A 20,841-nucleotide genomic window follows, 5' to 3' on the forward strand; every position below is an offset into this window, starting at 1 on the left:
TCAACTATTAGGTATTTGGCCAAATACATAAATCTACTATTCGGTACAACCCTTCACTGGATTCCACCCCTCCAGACACAGAATGCCCAGTGCACAGAACAAAGCAAACCAATAAAGCTGACACGCACAGATGCCAGAGCACTACTTCTATCCTATTCCTCTTCCGTCACTAACCAACCTCACCCACTTTTATTACAAAGCCACATGAGTGCCCAGAGACCATGCAAATGGCAGCAGTGTGCAGTATAAATCATCATAGCATAACACAACATATTAATGCCCCTGGCCATGGTCTCATGTGAGGCTGAGATTTGTACTGCAAGCTCACTCACCCTTTGGCTGACGAGGGTGTTAGTGGCATTTGACTGCACTGCATGTCGGCACAGCCAGTAAATGGAAGTTTCAACCCACTTGGAGTTGCCCTGAAATGCATAGCACATTGCCTGAGAATGGCCTATTTGCTTCTGGGCAATGGCTTGTGTCTCTGCTTGCTTTTTGTGAGACAGGCATGATATCAAGAGAGACACAGATTCAGGTGTTATAGTTTCAAAACCTTTATTTACTATAATACAGGGGTTGGTGTAATACTTAACTCTAAAGGGGTGGGTCCCTCATTGAAGTTTCTAATAGCCATCAATGTCTGAAAGTCCAAAACCAAAATCTGTCTGCGTCTAAACCTATGCTTGCCTCCACTGTTTGAAAAAATGTGGTACAAATACTCTTTAAAGAAAAATAGTGATTCAAAAAGAAATATATACCAAGGCTGATTTCCTGTGGTCTTCTCACCAGATGTGGCTCTGTCAGTATCATCAAAGTTTAGCTAAATCAAGAGGTTGTTAGTTAACTCTTCTACACAAAATTCTTGCACTCTTTTCAATTGTCCCCAAAATCTATAGGAAAAACCATGATGTACCTTTTTAAAATGTACAGTTCCTTTCACACACAACCTTCTCATGGGGTAAAATCAGAGACTTTCAAAAACACCAGGCTCTTGGCTCCTCCTAAGCATGACCACTCTGATATGTGCCCCCCTCTGTGTTTCCTGCACTTGCTTTTCTTCTATCCTTTCATTTTCAGGTGCTTCCTGCCCACCTTTGTTATATTCCACTTTGCTGTGCACACTGCACCTTCTTTGACTTTCTTCACTTTCACCTTTTCATGCCCCTGGCACCTTCCTTTGATTGCCTTTCTCTCCACTCTGCCTCTTGCACATTCACTTCTTTAATTTTGTGCACCCTTGCACCTGTCCTTTTCCTTATCGTGCCTCTTGAAGTCTTATTTCGCTCTTCAGTGCTCACTTGCACCTTTCCTTTACTTTCGGGTCACGAGCTCCCTTCTGATTCACATCAAGCCTTTTGCTTTTTTCCACTCTCTTAGCACCTTTCCCTCACCTTCCATTCACCTTATGCTTTCTTTCTAGCTTTCCAATTCATGCTGCTTTGAAAAATGTGTCTTTCTCCTTACTCGCTCCAGGTAGCTGCACTCTCCCAGGGTTTCTCCCACTTTCTGGCTTGTGCTGGAGAGTGGGCTCTACGGACATATTGGATTGAGGCCAGGGTCTTGCCACTTGCACCTCAGACCTCCTTGGGACCGGCACATGTCCCAAGGTAAAAAAGCAATTTCCTGCACACCGCCAGCAGGACACATGCTGCTTCTCTCTGGCTCCCTGGAGACATGGCTCACTAGTCACACTGCAGACCCTCTCAAACACCATCCCAGTGTATCTGCAGGCTGCTCTCCTCTGGATACTCCAGATTTCTCTCCCTGCAGCTCCCTGCTCTTCAGCCTCTTGGCTCCAATCAGGATTCACAACTTGCTCTCTTGATTGTGCAAAACCACACCGTTTATACTTAAAACAGGAGCCAAGTGGACTCAAGTGTGAGTAGTCAGTGTTAAATGCCTGACCCTGCCCGATTGGCAACTTAATGGTAGTAGGTGGCAGTCTTACGTCTGTTTCTCAAGGTGTTGCTTGAAGGTAATCCTCTCGGTTGTCTCTTCTTCCCAGTATTAGATGGAAATGGCGAGGGGGAGATGAAATGGGATTGAAATGGGTATTTATGGGCTAAGCCACTATAAGATAAGTGACTAGGCAAAGTGGGGCATCTCCTGGCTCCATTGTTATAGACCTGGGGTGATTTATTTTCCCTCTGGTCTAAGCCCGGGGAAGCCAAATAGGGGTTAAAGTGGGAACTGCTTATGTGTCTTCTCTGGCCCTCCTCATTGTATGGTTTTATTGTGTTATGATGTTTCAATCTCCCTCTTGGATTTGGAACCAGGGTGCCCATAATTCCTACGAAGGCTAGGGTACTCCCACAACAACAATCCCGGACTCGCCTTCTCAGATGATCCACCCTCGCTCTTCCACTCCCAGGGTTGGGATCAAAAAGCGATGGCCCTCCACTGGCCATCTGAAAAGAGGATTCTCTGGGTCTACATGGGAGAATACTCCTAGGTGTCTCACACTTTATTCTATCCTGTCAAAGGGTTGCCATATGGCATGGAAGATGGGCCCCTGCCATGGCCCAGAAGATGGTTGAAGGGCCATACCCTTATTGTCGGATGCCCAGCCTGCTCGATCCTTGTGGTCATCCGTGTTCTCTGAGTGGTCGTAGTCGAGCGCATGGCGAGATGATAAGGGGTGGGGGATGACCACATGGGTGAGATGCTGCACATGGAGGAGGAGTCTGCTGGGAGCTGCCAGGCGGGTGAATTTGCAGAACTGGAGTCAGTGAAGGCAGACTCAGACTGCATTGTGGCACTGGGTGCAGTGAACAGTGCCTGGATACCATCAGCACTTGGGCAGGTGTGTTGTTCACCTGAATCGGCAGCAGTGGTAGGCAGGGTCTCTGTTGCAGGTTGTGCACCAGCCTCAGACATGTCCTGAGATGGTGCAGCAATTGTCACCAGAGTTCCTGTACCCATGGAGTTGTCCTTGGTGTAGTGTATTTTTGGGGCACTCCCCTTCCTGGATGTTGCATGACCAGTGGCCTTCAAGTGTGAGTAGTCAGTGTTAAATGCCTGACCCTGCCCGATTGGACAACCTAATGGTAGTAGGTGGCAGTCTTACTTCTGTTTCTCAAGGTGTTGCTTGTAGGTAATCCTCTTGGTTGTCTCTTCTTCCCAGTATTAGATGGAAATGGCGAGGGGGAGATGAAATGGGATTGAAATGGGTATTTATGGGCTAAGCCACTATAAGATAAGTGACTAGGCAAAGTGGGGCTACTCCTGGCTCCATTGTTATAGACCTGGGGTGATTTATTTTCCCTCTGGTCTAAGCCCGGGGAAGCCTGTGTGTGCCTGAAGTACTGGCACATTTCAATATATCCTGGGTGTCTTTTGTGCCTGATGGGAGAAGGTTTGTGTCAATACCCTGATGGATATGTGTTAGGTGTATTGTTGTGTAGTGATGGGTGGACCATTGTGTCACAGGGTGCTAGGCCTCCAGGGGAGCATACTTCATGTGTCTGACAGTATGTGGGATCACTGCCTTGATTGATGTGCGTGCATATGGTCATTGTGGGAGTTGGGCCCTGCTTGGACCATGCAGTCATGTGTGTCATTTACGGACAGGGTTACATTTGGGCATGTAGGGCAGGATGGATGTTGCTTGTGTATCCTGTTGTAGTGTCAGGTGAGGTGACCTGCTAGATGCGATGGTGTGGAAACAGAAGTAGGGGGGACACAGTCTCCATGGAGGCCTTGCAACTACTGGCCTGTTGCACTAGTTGTTTGTTTGAGACAAACGTCTAGTGATGTTCATTGCTTGGCATGAGCAACATCTTTGGCACCAGTTTGGCTGATGTATGTGTATGTGGGTGGTCACTGTGACTGCAAGGGGCAGTGGTGATGTGTCATGCAAATCTGTAACAGTCACTGTTACTAGCAGTTTGGCGGTAATTGTGTCTTTCATCATGCCCTCTGTAACAGTTTATTGAGAAGCCACCCTCAACACAAGGAGTTCCTTCCCGCCCCACTCAAGTGGTTATGCAACAAACTGTTTAACAGATTCTTTTTTGGCCCTATCGCAGACACATATCATGCCCCTTGGAATTATTCCCCCCTGAGCTAACAATTAGCCAAGAACCAGGCCGGTGTATGGGAAACATATTGGTGTTTATTTAAGTAATAGAAATTAGGACGAAAATGTCAAACACCACTTTATCTGTGGCACAACAAAAATCAAATTTGCTCAGCATAAATAAATCACAAAGGTAAGTTAAATAGAACACAATCACAATTATTCAATTTCTGCAGATTTCACTTCACAAAATAATGACACTGATCAATAACGAAGGAACGTCTCATGTAATGTTGTATGCTTTTGATTTTCCTGCAGGCTTAAAAGGCTACCAGTAGAATTTCAAGATTGGTAATGATGATTTCGCACACACACTTGGTTTAAAATAAAACACAGGGTGATTTATTTGTTTTGTTTTTCAGACCTTCCCCTTGCGTTGGTCTATGTTGGGCAGTCAGACAGGAAAATCGGAATGCTTTGGGGAATTTTCGATTTCCAACCCACCCTTACTGAAAGGCCTGTGTTGAGGAAGCTGGATGAAAAGGTTGGACTGATTTAAGAACAAAGACACCCCTCTTCCTTAAAGAAGTCAGGGTCAGGTGGACAACAAGGATTACTCAATTAATTTTGAGGGTATAGTTTTCAGCAAACACTGCAAAGTGAGGATTGTTAATTTCAAATTTTAACAAATGTTACCTCGTAGTGTTCAGCCAAATGAGGAATGAATTAAATTAATATTGTTGGTTAAATAGACTAAGGATCTACACAATTATGCCCCCCGCCAGCCCACTATAAGGGGAAAGGATTCAAGGCAAGCAGACTCCCCCACCATTTGGTTTCCCAGGGCTCAGTTCCATTTACATAGCAAGCCTCTGTTTAAGGTTCAGGAAAGTCACCTGCATCTCAGGACATGCTGGAAAGATAGGGCAGGGGTCTGGTCACTCCACTCTCAAAGATGGCCTCCCCCTGTCCACATAAGGGCCCAGTCAGCTTCGAGGTCTTCCTAGGAATAGACAGCTCCACCCAGATGCACTCTCAGCAATCTCCTCTGGTGTCTCTTTACAGCTGTCAGATGGTAAGTGTCAGAAGCCTTCCTGATAGTCTGTCTCTTGTCTGTCTGTTCCTGTCTCTCCTTTCTCCCTCCTAGTGCAGTCCCCCTTATATAGCAGCAATTACACCACCAATTTTACAATCATGGGGAAGTACCCTAGAATAACTCCTGCCACTAGGATTGGACAGTTACCCTTCTCTCTCCTCCCAAACCCAGCCTCCACGTCAGGATTGGTTCAGGGGTCTGGAACAACATATGGCAATTCACATTTGTACTCCTTTCAACTTTTTGGGTACAAACTAGTTATGTATCATAACGTCATATTGTTACTAGTAACTGCCATAGTAAACATATTTTCTGATTCAGCTAATCATGGAGAATTAGATAAGTTGACCTCCAAATCTGTACCATGTAGCATGGCCATGTTGCATCTTTCTGCAGTTTCCATTAAAACACAACAGTTATGAATATGTACGTTATTAAGCATATCCATCATTTAATTGTCCACGCACTCACCAATTCTCACATTTGGAACATGTTCAGATCAGCCAGAAACATAGTTAAATTGCCCATTACTGAGTTGAAGGTAGATGAATTTTATATCCTCAAAATAGCCTGGAAATTAAAATGATACGTAGATGAAATCCATCCTCCTCTTGATGGTTGAGAAAAAGGCCTAAATGATGATAGTCCTTTTATATTCATTGTAAATCTTCATGTGAGACAAATGGCCCTCCTCCTTCTGGCCATTTGTTTTCACTGGCTCAGCCTGTACCCAGATTTTTTTTTGTATCAGTCTCCTTTGTATTGGAAGCTTGATCTTTGAAGTGGATGCCCTCATTTTATCACATGTTAGTCATGCTCCAGCCAAGGGTAACCTCTCTTGCAATAAATGCTTTCAGACCTGACAGGTCTGGAGAACACTGCATTTTGACACCTTTAGCAGGACCCTTTATTGCAATAGGTAATTAGATGGGAGATGTGACATACAGGCTCGGAGTGGGAGATTAACTTGTGAGGTTCGGCCCACAGCCAGCAAATGTGTTTGCCTGGGGCTGACATTTTCCATGAAGACAAAGTGGCCCTCCAAATGTCACTGGAGTTTTGTAGGTGAAACATAATATACATTGCTTTTTGTCAACCCGTACATCATGTTTTGTTTTACTGAAATTTTTCTGTGAGCAGTGATACTTTTTCACTTTTTAAAAATACTTTTGTTTGCACACACCTGTGCAGGCTGCTTTTATTTTCAATGTTTTACTTGAAAAACAAAAACAAAGGCCAGGATGTTTTTGTTTCAGGATTTAAAATCTTGCTATTCATGTGAAATGGACTTCTGTTTGGGGCCTTTAAATGCATCCCACATGCCCCCGTTCTTCAATGACTCTTTGTTGGGGAAAGGCATGGCAAAATAGGGTTTCTTTCAGCATAATTTCTTTCATCAGGGAGAGGGCACTCCTGTCTCCCCTTCCATCTCTGGGTTGGGTTATTGCATGGCACCCCTTCTCTTCCTTCTTTTGGGAGTTGGCACTCCAGCCTCCCCTTCCATCCTTGGATTGGAGGGTGTGGCATGGCACCCCCTTTCTTCCTCCATTTCTAGGTCCCTGGGTTTCTCACCGGACACCACTCTCACCTCCAGGCTGGAAGTTAGGTAGGTTAGTTCTCTAATAAAAGATTTTTAAAAAAGTGTTTCAGTACTTTTTACACACATATTTCCCTGGAAGATCTACAAAGAATTTACAACATACAATTAAAACCTGACTTTTTCACCATTTCACAAAACACATTTTATTTATTATTTTCATATGTATAGTAACACCAACTAAATTATCCCCTTTTATATATATATTTTTCTTAGTTTCTATCAGATTTTACACCCTTTCTTTTAATTCTTCAGATGGTTCATCTGCTCGACTTTCATTTGGCTCATCAATCAGTCATAAAGCGTGTCTGGGATGACAGATTTTCAATTGGTTGATGTAGACCCATTTTTCTTCTTTCTGTTCTCTTTCGGATGCAGATCTTGTAAGTAACAGGTGATATTTTATCTACAATTTTAAAGGCACCACGCCAAGATGGGAGGAATTTCCTCTCTTTGTCCTGATTCTTTTGACAATTTTACAGGTAAACTTTGTCACCTACTTCATATTCTTTATTGGTGGTCTTTAGATCATAGTAGGTCTTCATTCCTTCAACTGACTTTTCTAAATTATGCTGAGCTTAAGCAAAAGCATGCTGGAGGTGCTTCCTCACATTTTCAATGTACTCATGAGTAGTGGGTGAATTTAACAGTGTCTGCCCCTGGGTCCTATAGAGCAGATGCTGTGGTAATACAATTGTTTGTCTGATCATGAGCTCAAATGCAGACACCTTTGTTGCAGAAGATTATGTAGACCTAATAACCATCAGGACAAGCGGCAATCAAATGTCCCAACTGGATCCAGAGTCTTCCACAAACTTCTTTAAGATACTCACAAATGGTTTGTTGTCTCTCCACCTCCCCCCCACTTCAGGCCAAGCAGTAGGCAATGTGGAGTTTTCTTTTTAACCCTAGGATCTCCCACATCTTAGCCATCACCTCACTGGTAAAATGGCTTCAGCGGTGTGACTCATTCCTTTGCGGGAGGCCGAAACTTAACTCCAGCCTTTAATAAATGGACCAAGGGTTAGCTGACCTCTGCATAGTCTTCAATAGACTTTTGACTATGATGTTTAAATCCAAGAAGATTTCTTAATTCGTGCAGAGTGGTAGGGTCTTTTAATTTCAATAAGGCTTCCACCTTCTTTGCCCGGGAATTGAGACCCTAAGGTGTAATCGTGTGCCCTAAGAAGTTCACTCGGGTATTACACCATTGTGACTTCTGAAAGGTCAGTTTTGCTCCGGCCTTCTGCAACTGGGTTAGAACATAGCAGATTTCTGCTATGTGTTCCTTCACAGTTGAGCTCTTGATCAAAACATCATCTACAAAGGTCAGGTTTCCCCTTTCACCCAAATCAGGCATGGCCTTATGTAGGAAGGTGTTGAACTCATTGCCAGAGTTTATGAGGGGGTTCGGGTCCATCTGTACTTCTGCCCCCAAAGGTAAAGGCAAGCTATTACTGGTCTTCCCTAGTCATCGGTACTGTCCAGTAACCATTGGTCAGGTCAATGGCAGTGTACACCATTAACCCTTGGATCTGGGCCAGTCCCTGATCGATTTAAGGAAGGGGCCATCTTGATATGTGGACCCATTTGTTCAACTGCGCTGAAGGCAGGACGGAGAGCACACTATCCAAGAAAACAAGGTGAGCTGTGGATCAAAGGGAAGGGTTGGACCCCGGGGAAGAAGGGGTTCAAGCACACAGAGACAATAGGGAGTTAAACTCTACCAATCCTGTGTTTCAGGCCCAGTCTCCAGTCGAATAGCCTCCACGGAAGGGTTCAAGCTCGTAAGAGGTCAGAACAGGCTGAGTGATGTCCCCGTGGATACCAGGTGAGCGTTACAGATAAGGAGCAACTTGATATCGTTTATGGTGGTACAGCGTGAAGATCATGACAAAGTTGTGTGATTCACAGTGCGTCCAATGCGTTCTTATATCAAGAAGGAACACTGCATGACTCACAATATACATTTTTGGATCGGGAACGAAGAAAACAATTACCTATTTGCTTGAATATGTAAGTCTCCGGATGTCCTCGGAGCGTTTATTGTGAAATAAAAGTAGCTTACAAATTGTACAGTTTTGCTATTTCCTTTAAAATTATGCTTTCATATTCAAAATTGGGACGCGCTGTGTTGTGAGATGATGTGTGTTGATATTCCAGGTTCTGCTTCAAGTAGCGTTATGACGTAGGTGATGATTGGGTGCATTTACTACTCTGTATAGTAATGTCTTGGAGATAGGTGGTGCATATTACTAGGTTTGGTGATGGTAACCTCAGGGGTGGGGCATATGAATTAGTGCCACCAGGGCAGTCCACCTTGGGCGATGCAGGAACGGATAAGATTATCACAAGATGGCTGCACCCTGCTGCCTGATATTGCATGTGTAAGAAAGAGGAATATTACGGTAAGGTGCATAGGCAATGTTTGTACGATCGATCGATGTATGCTTAGAAGTACATGCCCGAACACTTGGGAAAATAATATTTCTGAGTGGACTATTATTTTAATACATCCATTGTTTGCTTCATTCGTTGCAGATGATTTTCTAAGGTCTGTTTCTGTATTATTTTTAATGTCTGTATGGTGTTTTTAAAAAAAATAATTTGGAAAGTACACATAAAAGAACGGGTAATAATTTGTTTATATAGAGAAGTGTGGTGTCTTCTATTAGGAGGGCCAGTCTTACACCTGATTGTACCCCAGGCAGGAAGCATCATTGGCACCCCTCCCCACAACAAAAAATGACAACAACATAATTTGGGTGCAGATGAGCACAGACCGTCTTACTATAGTATTTTGGGGGCGTGATTCAGGGTGGGCTATGTTTAGAATTTATAAACTAATTACAACTGCATGATCTTCCCTGCAGAATATTCCCACTATACAATGCATTATTCACCAATATAAATATGTTATTAATTTTCTTGAAAACTAGTTATAAAAAGAGGCATGTTAGTATGACTTCAATTCTACAGTTTACTATATAAATGTGGATCTTGCACCAACTAAATATAAGGTTAGTAAGATGGAGAGAGGTAAAAGGTATGGATAAATGATTGCTTGCCAATTCTGTGATAGAAGCATCATCGCAGCTGTTTGATGGGTCCAATGCCCACATACTTTTACAATGCGCAGGCATTTACAAAAGAAATGCCACTCAGTTGTAGGTTAAGGGGGTGCACACTATGAGCCTACTTAGCAGACTTCTGCTAAGAGGTTGTATACAACTGAGTATGCTGGAATTTTCAAACACGACGAAGGAGGATTTCTGTGCTATAAAGGAAGCCATTTCAATGCATAAATACACAAATGCCTCCAATCACTGTATCAGTAACTAGTCTGCCAAACATTGGTTTCAGTCCGATATGCTCCATGCTACATTTAATGGCCGTCTTCGTATCCTGCTGTCCAGTCAGTGCACTTTTGAGCCTTGCTTGCATTTCTAAACCCCCTTCCACTACCTGATGTCCAACTGCATGGCTGTCATGTGAGCCACTAAGAGCCATTCCTGGCTTTTCTTGTTGCATGATTGGATTTGTAGTTTCATGTTTCCCTTGCTAAGTATGGGCCTACAAATTCCAGCATGTAAAGTCAAAAGCAAGGACAGGCTCATGTTATCGGGCATGATAGTGGACCATTTGACAGCTATCCAAGTGTCCATCAAAAACTTGTTCTTACAGTATTGTGGTTACACGTAAAACCAAAAAACACCTGAAATTCACCAGTTATGGTAAGCTAAGCAATCATATTTGTGATGTCATCTTTGATGTCATGAGTGTTATTCTTATCAGTGCACAGTGGTACAGTGGTGGCGCGATTTATGGTTGCTTAGCTTACCATAACTGGTGAATTTCTGGGTTTTTTCAGTTTTACTTGTAACCATAACGTCCCTTTAACAAAGTGTTTTCACTGAATATATATATATATATATATATATATTACATGAACGCGGTAGCGTCCATGTAGTTATGGTTAAGTTGGTGTTTCCATAGGAAGAGCACTCTTTTTGGGTGGCTTATAACTTTGCTCCCTCTGGACGAATCCTCACCAAACTTTGCAAAAAAAGTATATGGCCCACTCTGAATTCTTTTGCAATGTTTGGAGAGGTTTGGTCCAGGGGGGGCAAAGTTATAGGGGGGGGTCCCAAAACTTTTGTTTTTCCTATAGACATAATGGGAAAATACTTTGCGCAAGGCTACAGCCCGAACCGCTGGACGGATTTACACCAAATTTGCGGCAGGAGTGGCGGCTTGGTCCAGGAAGCGTGCTTTTGCAAATTTAGTGTAAATCCGTCCAGTAGTTTTTTCAAAAAATGACCAAAATATAAGGCAAAAAAATTAGTGATATCTGTGTTTGCTGCGCGGACGGACTTCCGTCCCCGATTGGCCCATGGGCTTGCGTCATGTCTGCAGACATGCGACGTGTTCGCTGATTGGGCGGCGTGGGGTGTGATGCGCATCAGATTTTCTGTCGCGCCCCCCATCTTGTATTCGCCGTCGACCGTGTACTTGGATTAAAAATTGTATTTAGTGGAGTGTGTTGGTGTGTAAGAGTGTTTGGGGAGGGTGGGGGAGTATGAGATAGGTTCAATGTTTTGTTTTTTTACGTGCTATACGCTTTTGTTGTGTTCGATTTCTCCGCGGAGAACACGGCTGTTCTGAGATTTTGTAAATAAACTAAATGGTGGGGTGTTCAGAGGACAGAGTATGTGTCCTTTTTGTTCGCAAGGAAGGTAAAATTGAGCTAAAAACACTCACGGTGTATTTAAATGTTTGTAAATACACAAACTGGGGGTGTCCTGAGGACGCTGTCCATATTGTAATCTGTCAAGTTGAATGTGTTCTAAGAACATTCGCGGTGTCCCGAAATGGTTGCAATTACACAAAATGGGGGTGTTCTGAGAACGTTGTTTGTATTGTTTGTTGTCAGGTTGAAAGTGTTCTACGAACCCTCCTTTTGTCCGCTGATAATACAATTTCCTATGGCCCTCATCCGACTTTTTGTCCACTAAAGAAATGATAAATCAGTCTTGTGTGCGCTGACATTATGTGATAATCCTATGACTGGCGCTATTGGCCTGGCTGACTTGCTTTTGCGACACTAAATAATATCTCCCGCCCCTAAGTCTGACATTATGAAAGCATTCATATTCCCCGCCTCTCTCTGTGACGTTACAGGGTGCGTCATCAAACGCGCCCAGTCGTCTCCAGTCCTACGCGACTTTACACAGAACCCGGAAGACAACACACATTATGTCACAACACAGCGCACCACAATTCGGAATATGAAACTGTGATTTAAAAGCAAACAGCATTGGCCACTAGGGGGCGCACGGATGAGTCGCCTCTCCGTGTGAGCGCTCAACACAGGGTCCGAAAAGTGGCAGTGAGCCCCCACTTCGAGACCCCCCCCAGAGTTGGTTTTTGAGCGAGAGACGTGGGAAGGTGCCCCCCCCCGGATGAGAGAAAACCCGGAGAAAATCGGAGGCGGCATCGTGGTGAAATCAACACCGGCGATCTGAGGCCTTCGGCGCGGCGTGTGTCCTGCGGAACTTCCAGTCCAGGCCCGCGTATACGCGGGAAGAGCCGCCTTCTGTGATTAACCCCGCGCTTTTCTTGGAGCTACTGTTCAGTGTGGCTGGGAGCCCCCTCTTGGGGCTCGCTGACACCCCCGCCGCGGCACGGTAAGCGGATCCTTCGTCCCCCCCTGCATCGCGGGGCGGCTATCCACTGCTGATCTTTGCCGGCCTGCCCTCGGCTCATCCTCCCCCCTACCTACCCTCCAGGGGGCCCCGCTCCGGTGCTGCGGAAACAAAACTCGAGAGGCCCTGGTGGCATAGTGTCCGTATCAAGAGCTGGCCCTTCGCGCTGTCCCGCGACCGCGGGTGCTAACGTTACATCGATACGAGACCGCCAGGACATTTTTCACCCCGCTTTTGGGTGCTGCCCTTCATGGACCCTAAAACCAAGTTGGCGAAATACACGTTTTCACCAATTGCCAGATCCCCAGGGCCCACCTCGACTCCTACAATGTCGACAGCAGGATCCGAGGCTGCCGCGACCAAGGCGGATGTAGCTGATTTGCTTGCCGAACTGAGGGGTATGCGAGCAGACATTGGTAACAGGATAGATAAGATCACCCAGAGGATGGACAAAATGGACGACAGGCTCGAGCAGGTGGAGCACAACCAAACATCTCTGAACGTACTGGAAGCACAGATGGACCACCGCATCGCCGACATATCGAACAGAGAAGACGAATTGCGCCTTAAGGTCGACGACCTCGAAAATAGGGAGCGTCGTAACAATATTCGAGTCTTTGGCCTTCCTGAGAAAGAAGGTGAAACCGAATTAGACCTGAAGCAATCGTTACACACTATCCTGAAGCTCCTCTACAACGATGACTCAATTGACGCACCTAAAATTGACCGAATCCATAGGGCTGGAGGTAGACCGGGGGCCCCGAGATCGGTCCTGGCTCGATTCCACAACTACGCGGACAGAGCACGAATCTTGGAAAAGGCCAGAACCGCCCCACAATTGTCCTTGGAGAACTCCGCCATTTCTCTTTACCAGGACTTGTCATCTCTCACTCCAGCAATGAGAAAAAAGTGCTCTCCGATCACAAAAATGTTGAAAGACAAGGGCGTCAAGTACCGATGGGGGTACCCATTCTCCTTCACCTTCGAATGGGAAGGCTCGACATTGAGACTTGTCACGGAGAAGGACATTGCTGATTGTGCTTCGGACCTGATAGGCTCGCCGGAGGGTGCCCCCTCTCACGAGGATCAAGGAACATCTGGTGGTGAGTGGAAAATCAAGGCTTCACGGCAGAGGAAGATCCCAGGTTCCAGGAAATTCAGAAAGATGAACACCTCCCAAGACATGGAACACTGACAAGGTGCCTGAGGCGCTTTGGCATGCCCTTGGGTACAAAGTAAGCTGGGCAAATTACTCTGCTGAGGGGGGTCACGAACTCATGCATAAGAATCAACCTCCTGCTATGAGACTTCCATAGATGTGTAATGTCACTTTTTTCCAAGTGTGAGGTATCTTTAGCTCTGTGTGTCTCAGACGCTCGGTATGTGATATGGCGTAATACTCACTGTGCCAGCTCCTGGGGGATGGTTGATGACTCTGTTATTGGATTAATGTTATTGTTAGATGCACACAAAAGTTGGGGGCTCACTGATATATGTGACTTTACTATGGTAGGACCGCCTGTTCTGCGGTCTCCACTGGTGGTCCGAGTTCGGCTGGGTGATGTTAACCTGGGCGAATCGGGCGCCAAATGTGTTGGGGAGGGGGTGGTGGGTGGGGGAGGGGGAGGTTGAGGAACACACACTTTGCAACAATCGTGATCCAAAAGACATACAGACGCACCTTGGCCACACTGAGGTCTATGGTAGGCACTGGACGATTTGGTCGTCGGCCTCCGTGGGATTTTTTGGGATCTACTCTTATAATGACGACTCATGCATAACGATGGCCGACAGGACATGTGCCGTGGCACAGATGGAATGGCCGCCCACGATCACTAATTACACCTACGATGGCACTCGCACCCCGTAGGGACACATTACGCATTTGCACACTCAACGTCAAAGGCTTGAACTCTCCCACAAAACGATCAATGGTGGCCAGGGAATTCAGAAGATCGAACATAGACATCTTGTTCCTTCAAGAAACAAGATACCGGAGGGGTGAGGAGAGAGCCATCCCGTCACGGGAGATTGGCCTCGCCTACTGGAGCTCGGGTATATTAAAAAAGGCAGGGGTGGGAATTCTGGTTCGCAAATCCCTCCGAATGACAATTCTTGACACATGGACGGACACTGAGGGTAGGGCGATCACGGTTGTGGGTAATATAGGGGGCATAACAATCACTCTGGCCACGCTCTACGCACCCAATCAAGGGCAGAATCGTTTTCTTCACAAAATCTCGGAAAAGGTCTTTAACATGGCTAAGGGTCACACGGTCCTGGGCGGGGACTTTAACACATGGATGGACAGCTCTATTGACAGGCAAACTAGGGCCGACGCATTAGACCCGCCCAACACTCGAACTGAGGCTGAAATCAAGTCTACCCTTCATCTTTATGGCCTTGTAGATAGCTGGCGACATCTACACCCGTCGGACAGAGGTTTCACCTTTCACTCCCTCCCCCACGACACACTTACACGCATTGACTACATCTTTCTCTCCAACGATCTTCTACGTGTACTGCAAGCTGCCACTATATACCCCTCCGCATGGTCAGACCATGACATGGTCGCAATTGATATATCTTGGGATGAGCTGTCACCCCGCAATACCAAATGGAGGTGTAACGAATCCCTTTGGGCTGACCCGGTCTTTAAGGAGACCTTTGAAAACGAGATCGAGCAATTCTTTCCCACTAACGATACAGGGGAAGTAGGGAAGGTAGCTGTGTGGGAAGCAGCTAAGGCGACCTGGAGGGGAATCCTTATAAGGGAAGGGGCCCGAAGGAAAAGGGAACGTGCCCTGATAGAAAGGGGCATTAGGGAGAAACTTGCTGTGGCTCAGAACTTGGCGCAGACCACCCCGTCTGACAGACCAAGGTATTTAACTGAAGCTAAACAACTCAGAGAAGAATTGAGGATTCTTATCGCTGGCAAAACAGCCCAGACCTTACAGTGCCTGAAGCAAAAATATTACGAGAAGGGGGACAAAGCAGATGCTCTGTTAGCCGCTCGCCTCCGTGCGCAGAGAGCGGAGAGATGGGTCGATCGAATTGAGAGGACTGACGGCACCCTAATAGATACGACGGTCACGTCCCCGAAGGACATACAGGAGGCATTTGCCTACTTCTACGAAGATCTATATATGTGTGACCCCCCTCCCCCTGTAGGAAGCGTAGACGAATATCTTGAGGGAGCGCGTCTTCCCACCCTCACAGGTGCAGAGGCCGAATCCCTAGATACTCCGGTCACTGAGGAAGAAGTGGAGAGCGCCATTAAGAGGCTAAAAATAGGGAGAGCCCCAGGGGATGATGGATTTACACCGGGTTTCTATAAAGCATTTTCTACCCTCCTTGCCCCCTTCCTAGCATCCTTGTTCAACCATATTTTCAATACGGGTCAGGCCCCCCCATCCTTCTCTCAAGCCCTCCTGGCTGTAATCCCTAAGGAAGGTCGAGACCCCAAATACTGTAGTTCTTATCGACCCATCTCGCTTCTCAATATTGACGCTAAGGTGTATGCTAGAGTCATTGCGGCTCGACTCGAAACATATCTTCCTAGATTGGTACACTCTGACCAAGTTGGCTTTGTTCTTGGCAGGCAGGGGGCAGATACCATGCGGAAAACACTCCACTTACTACACGAGGCACAGGGAATGAAGGGGGACCCATCTCTCTTATCGTTGGATGCTGAGAAGGCTTTTGATAGAGTGTCTTGGGACTTTTTAGAAAGAGTGTTGGTATCATATGGGTTGGGACCGAAACTCTGCTGCGCCATTAAAGCTTTGTACACCTCCCCCACGACATCGGTGGCGGTGAATGGAGGATATTCACGCTGGTTTCCCCTTGAAAGAGGTACGAGACAGGGTTGCCCATTGTCAGCAATATTGTTTGTGATGTCCCTTGAACCATTGGCGCAGAAACTAAGAAGTGACGGTAGAGTTAAGGGCATCACGGTGGGAGACAGGGAGTACAAACTAGGGCTATACGCGGATGATATTTTGCTTCACCTGACCGACCCCTTAGACTCGATCCCAGCTGCGCTTGATATAATTGAGGAATACGGTGCACTGGCTGGCCTAAAGATTAACACAAGGAAGTCAGTCCTCCTCCCGATTGACAAGAGTAGGGATTCCGAAATCGCACGCTTTGCCCCGCTAGGAGTCCAAGTCAGCCTTACTACTCTTCGCTACTTGGGCATTAATGTTACCCGCGACCTTGACTCCTTATATGAAGCTAACTTCCCACCACTGTCACATGCTTTACAGAAAGATAGCCAACGGTGGTCCAAGCTCACAATCTCCTGGATGGGCCGTTTAAATGCCATAAAGATGGTCTTTCTCCCTAAGATATTATATTTGTTCCAGATGCTCCCCATTAGGATGCCCCCGGAATTCTTCATCGATGTGCGAAAAATGTTTTTGTCCTTCCTGTGGCAGGGCCAGAGACCTAGAATTCCAAGACCCCTACTCCAGCTCCGCAAAGACAACGCGGGAGTGGGCCTCCCGGACATGGAAACGTATTACAGGGCGGCGCAACTTAGAATTCTTGTCCCACACTTTAGACAACGTTCGGAACCCCAGTGGATAGCGCTGGATAATTATCACCTTCGTCCCTTTATTGTGCCCGAATGGTTATGGGTCCCCAGACCCCAGTTGCGTGAAAAAGTCAGATCCCACCCCATCTTGGGTACGTTGTGGGCAATTTGGAAACCAGGCAGGAAAATGATGGGAGTCACGACGTGGCCAGCTCCCCTGGGTCACCTTTGGTCACCAGGGATCCGAGACGCAATCCCAGAACCAGGAAGCTATGAAACGTGGTACCAAGCGGGGCTGGAAAGAGCGGGCCAATTATGGCGCGACGGGACCTTTGTAACCGTACAGGAGCTCCAAGAGGCGCTTGGCATAGGCGCGCTTTCAGTCTTCCTGTATCTGAGGCTCAAAGGGGTAATGACAAGGTCAATCTGGAAGGACCAGCTGCAGAGGGATCTTACCCCATTTGAAATGATCCTTGATCGATGTACGGGCTCCAGTGGTCTGATAAGCGCTATGTATTCGGCCCTGATTGAGACTGATATCTCCCCCTCACTGGTGCTTAAGGGCAGATGGGAAGCAGACATGGGCAGACAAATCTCTGAAAAGCTGTGGCTAAATATCTGCAGACGCACTGCGAAATCCTCAATATCCTGCCAGTACAAACTGCATGCCATAAAACTTTTGTATAGATGGCAGTACGACCCGATCAGGCTTGCCAAAATGTACCAGGGGGTTAGCCCATATTGTTGGAGGGGCTGTGGGAAGCGGGCAGGTTACTGGCATATGTGGTGGGGGTGTACCATGGTCCAGACCTACTGGTCAGAAGTTCTTAGCTGGATCAGGGATCTGGACGATGAAGAAAGGGTGCAGCAACCAATGTTTATCTTGTTTGGTCTGATCGAAACAGGGGACAAAGTTGTAAAAGCACCTAGGATGGTACAAGGTCTGTTGATGGCTGCACGAGCCTGCCTCACTATGGTGTGGAAGAGGGCCAAGCTCCCTACTAAAACTGAATGGCTTGCGGTTGCCCAGACTCTCTATAGGATGGACTACCTAACCGCCGCTATACGCGGAGATCTTACTGTTGTCGAAGGTGCCTGGTCCGAGTTCAGAGCCAAACACGCCTTGTGAAGATAATGTGTGCAGTATATTGTTGCGATTCGTGCCAATAACGATAACAAACGAAGATTTTTGTTGTGGCGGACCCTTGGATCATGCTATGTGTCCTAGTCGGATATCATATTAATATTAGAAACCTTCTGGTGTTGTCTCATTGTTTAACGGTGTTTCTCAATCACGTACTTGGAGATAATAAAGAGAGGGTGGGGAGGGGGGGTGAAACTGGGTTTTGTTGATCTCATTCATTATAATGTTTAATGTTCAGGAACTACTCCACATGATATGTGAAGATGGTACTTGCCTTATATAAGATTTTGGATGTAAGTGACTGTTGAACTTGTACAAAATCAATAAATCTTGAATTTAAAAAAAAAAAAAAGCAAACAGCACGATTGTACATTTTGTAAAGTACATTTATTGGACATCAAATGTTTAGAGAATATTCAGCGATTTGCATTTGTCTTTGTTGTCGATCCGCAAAAGTTCATGTTGAGCCATGCGAGGTTCCTTTGCGGTACAGAGGGTGTTAGATCAGCTTAGAACACAGTGCGCCACAATTCGGAATATGAAACTGTGGTTTAAAAGTAAACAGCAGGATTGTACATTTGGTAAAGTACATTTATTTCACTTGAAATGTTTAGTGAATATTCAGCGATTTGCAATTGTCTCTGCTGTCGATGAGCAAAAGTTTATTTTGAGCCACGCGCTGTTCCTTTGCAGTAGATAGGCTGTTGGTTTATGATAAAAGCAGTAAATGGTCGCACTGATAATCGGAAGGTTGCTTCAACAACGAGGCATTAGACCACCATAATGGTTGGTATGTTGCTTCTAGCCGCTAGTACTGCGTAAGGGCATATTGGTCCTTGGCGATTGTCCCATAAAATGGTGAGGGTCATGAAGTTGCTTATAATGGAGCTGCACCTGGCAGTTGAAAAATCCATCCGCTGGAGTCTGAAAATCGTGACATTGGCAAAATGGGGCAACATACCTGTTTTAAAAAACATAAATTAGTCTCACCAGCCGATCTTTATTAAAAATATTCATTTTATTTATTAGGGCGTGAAACTATTTGCTAGCGAAGATAGTGCAACGGAGAATGTTAATAATAAAATAATAATATTTTCGCATTTATATAGCACTAAGAACCGTCAGGTATCTCAGCGCTGCTTATTATTACCCACGGTGTGTGGTGCTCATTTATCGACCACGGAAGGATGAAAGGCTGAGTTTGGCCGTGCCGGGATTCGAACCTCCATTAGCAAGCTGTGCATGGATGTCAAAGTGAGTGCTCTACTCGCTGTGCCACTTGACCTGCTACAGTCAAGTGGCACAGCGAGTAGAGCGCTTGACCGGCTACAGACCGGTTAAATTATTTCTATTAAACCACCCTGTGTCGTCTGCCTTTTTCAGAGCCCTCTAAACGACAGGGGATCAATTTGGCAGTGATAGTGCGCAGTAGAAAACAATATGCCACATTGAATGAACAAGTACAACTTGACCGGGCTTTAATGCCACGCCATTGTTATTATATTCCGTTATAAAATAATCTAAAGGGTTACTTACATTATAATTGCATTTTCCATTGTCCAAGTGTAGTGCAGTCCCAAAATACGACTCCGCGTGTGCCAACAATCTTTCTCAAAGTGATATAATATACAAAAGTGGTTTCGTTTCAGAAATTTCATCTTTATCGTGTCTTACGTTTTTGCTACACTTCTTCAAAAGAAGTCGTTCAGCACATTCTCTGTCTGTCAAGGTAAAAAAAAAAAAATAGAACCTTATACTGGGAGTCGTGGGCCTCTCCCGGCCGCGAGAAAAAAATGGAAGCAGCTGACCTTCATTGTGAACGAGCATAAATGCTTACTTTGCAACATTCTGTGTAAAGCCATCTGTGAGAACTTGCTGTTTACACTACATCTTTGTATATTGTTTGCATGCTAATAAAAAAAGTTTGTTTAAGGGATGTTATGGTTCCAAGTAAAGCCGAAAAACCCCTGAAATTCGCCAGTTATGGTAAGCTAAGCAACCATAACTCGCGCCACCACCGTGCACTGCTAAGACTAACACCCAGGACATCAAAGATGACCTTGCAAATGTCATTGATGACATCGCTGATGACATCACATGTGCATTTACTTTTCGTGAAATTTGTGTACTAGGGATTTTTATTATAATGTTGCGAAAAAATTGTCAAGGATCATTGCAATAAATATCATACCGTAATTAGTGCTTTGAACAATGCATTGATATAAATCGCATTGTATTATGGGGTTCTATCTAGTATACTGAGCTACTAATGGAGAAACATAGCATTGTGTGCAGCGTACAAGATGAAAGTATAATATTTGTAATGTTAATATGTTGAATAATGAAATGATAATTGTCCTGAAATGTTCGAAAATAAACAAAATGGGGGTGTTCTGAGGACCTTCTTCATATTGTGTGACTGCTTAGCTGCATGCAATGAGGGAATGGCACAGATAGTAAAGTGGAAATGGGAGAAGGAGTGTCGAAGAGTTACGCGGTCCGCGGACATCGCGGCTGTCCATGGACAGGGCGTGCTACATCCAGGGTTTTCCAGAAAATCCAACATGGAACGAAGACTGTACGGATTAGCCAATCAGATGTCGAGGTTGTGTATTTGTGTTGAAATAGACTGTGTGTGGTGAAGATGGCAGAAGTAGAGAATGTCAGGGTGTTGGTGCTTGGAGATATGTTTGTGCATGGTTTACAATAGTACGCTCGATGCAGGCATGTTGAAAAGAACTTTG

Source organism: Ambystoma mexicanum, chromosome 4q (assembly GCF_040938575.1).
Source record: "Ambystoma mexicanum isolate Mex_15411 chromosome 4q, UKY_AmexF1_1, whole genome shotgun sequence".
Classification (NCBI taxonomy): domain Eukaryota; kingdom Metazoa; phylum Chordata; class Amphibia; order Caudata; family Ambystomatidae; genus Ambystoma; species Ambystoma mexicanum.